This window comes from Anopheles arabiensis, assembly GCF_016920715.1.
Source record: "Anopheles arabiensis isolate DONGOLA chromosome X unlocalized genomic scaffold, AaraD3 X_pericentromeric_contig0003, whole genome shotgun sequence".
In the NCBI taxonomy this organism is placed as follows: domain Eukaryota; kingdom Metazoa; phylum Arthropoda; class Insecta; order Diptera; family Culicidae; genus Anopheles; species Anopheles arabiensis.
In genome coordinates, this window is record NW_024412081.1 from 2,382,501 (window position 1) to 2,385,000 (window position 2,500).

General features: G+C 46.3%; 1 pseudogene; it reads right to left on the reverse strand.

Annotated features, from left to right (window-relative positions):
• The window catches only part of LOC120907327, a 9,089-nt pseudogene that overhangs the window by 2,613 nt on the left and 3,976 nt on the right, over positions 1-2,500 (reverse strand).

A 2,500-nucleotide genomic window follows, 5' to 3' on the forward strand; every position in this document is an offset into this window, starting at 1 on the left:
GCGGTCATCTAGACCATCCCCAAATACTTTAAGCTGCGCGACGAATGTACTACGTGATCACCTACCCTGATAGCCCCATGCTGTATCCTCTGATGGGAACTGACCATAATAAACTCGGTCTTGGTCGGGGCTATCTTTAATCCGTTGTCGGTCATCCATCGGTCGATGATGCGAATCTGACTGGAAACGAGAATTTCAATATCATCAACACAATTACCTTCCACCAACAGTACTATATCGTCTGCATAGCCGATAATCCGTGCACCTTCCACCATTGCAACTCGTAGGACTCCGTCGTACATGAGGTTCCATAACGTTGGGCCAAGTACCGAGCCTTGAGGTACACCCGATGTGACTGCAATCTCTGCCGGTCCATCTGTGGTATCATACATCAGCACACGATTCCTAAAATAATCACCAATGATATCATAAAGATATTTAGGAGTGTTAATTCTCTGTAAAGCATTTGCAATCGCCAACCATGAAGCACTGTTAAAAGCATTAGTAACATCTAATGTAACAACCGCACAATACCGTCCACTGTATCTGTTTCTACTTCTAGCTACCGAAACAATGTCCACTACCCGTTGAATCGCATCAACTGTTGATCGACGACTTCTGAAACCAAATTGGTCGTCAGACAGTCCGTTGACCTCCTCGATGTGTGCATTTAGCCGTTGCACTATGATGCGTTCTAAACCTTTACCTGCCCGTCTAGTAGACAAATGGGGCGAACTGAACCCGGTTCCCCTGGTGGTTTGTTCGGCTTCGGTATTAACACCAACCTCTGCCTTTTCCACTCATCGGGGAACTTCGCGTTCTCTAAACAGCCTTGGTAAACCCTGCAAAATGCATCGGTTGCAGTCAACATACCAACTTTCAGCGCCTCATTCGGGATACCATCTGGTCCCGGCGCCTTCTTGTTGGGTAGTCTCCTGGCAACCGCAAGAATCTCATCATTAGTTACCCTTTCAAACTCTCGTGGCTGATCGATACGATATTCAGGCCACACCGTGTTTGGGTGAGTAGGAAAAAGCTCGCTCACCACTTCCCTAAACTCGTCCAATGTCATGGTTCGGGGTCCAATCGACCCTCGGCCACTTTCTTGAACGTATGATATACTATACCAAATGATGCGTTGTTCGCTGTTCCCAGGAACTCTTTCCACTTCCTCTGTCGGGTATGCTTGATCAATCGCTTGAGGGCATTCCGTGCCACCTTGAACTCGTCCCTAAAAGTAGAATAGAGATCAGTATTAAAAGCTCTTTGCGCTAATCGATCGCGGTGTTTGCACTCTTTGCGAAGTGCCTCAATCTCTAACGTCCACCAAAATGCACTCTTGTTAGAGTGTACCTCTTACGTTTAGTCATCGTCGCATTACACGCCGTGACAAGTATACGCATTAAGTCTTCGCTTGTTGTGACCTCGGTCTCAAAAGCGGCTTGCATCATAACTTCAAATATATCTTTGCTAAAATACTTGATGCTCCATCCCGTTATGGGTCGGGACAGATTACGCACGCTTTGCGTCTCAAGATCTATTCGTATTGCACGATGATCAGAGTTCATATAGCTAGATAACACCTCCCACTTAAATGATCTTGCTACGGTTCGGCTCGCAAAGTAAGATCAAACTGACTGATCTTCGCAAAGGTTGATAAAACCAACTCACCTCTTCGTTTCTGGGTTTCTCCACGCTCGCCAAGTTGGTTGTTCCAACTTATGACCAAGCGTTGAAGTCCCCCGATAACGAATTTGTGGATACCGGTTACGGCCATTACCGTGTTATCCAACATGTTCTGGAACTCTTCCATACTAAATCTAGGTGGCGCGTAAACGCTAACCACTCGCATATCACCTATGTCAACTATCATTAAACCCTTCAAAGCCTTACTGACTACCTTAACTGGTAAGTCCGCGTTAACCACTACCGCTGCTGTGTTATCGTCATTGCGTAACACTTTGACGTTGGTTGTTGCCAGATACGGATCTGCAATCAACACTATATCCGCAGATTCTTCCCTAATCGTTTGCCACATTAACTGAAATGCAGCATAACTATGATTCTGGTTATGTTGTAGCAACCTAACCATTATGGTCTAATCGTTCGCCTACGGGGACACATATAACTGCCCGTTGCGTGAAGGTTCTGTGACCTCGTACCGCAATCCAAACACTTGACAGAGTTGGTACAAGCTTGCTTCTTGTGTCCACTCAAACCGCATTTCCAGCACAGATTACTTCTGTCTGGTTCCCTACAATGGTAGCTCGTATGGCCTACCTTCCAACACTTATAGCATTTCTGCTCTTCCATAACCTCGCGGATATGGCATATCGACCAACCAACTTTCAGCTTTCCCAAATTCAAGAAGCTTTGAAAGTCTGGCAGCGATACGTTGATCCGTGCCCACTGCGTACCGGCCGCGCGGCCTTTCTTCATTTTGATACGATCTATTTCTATCTCGATGTTGAGCTGTGCTTTGACAGACTCCGCAACCTCC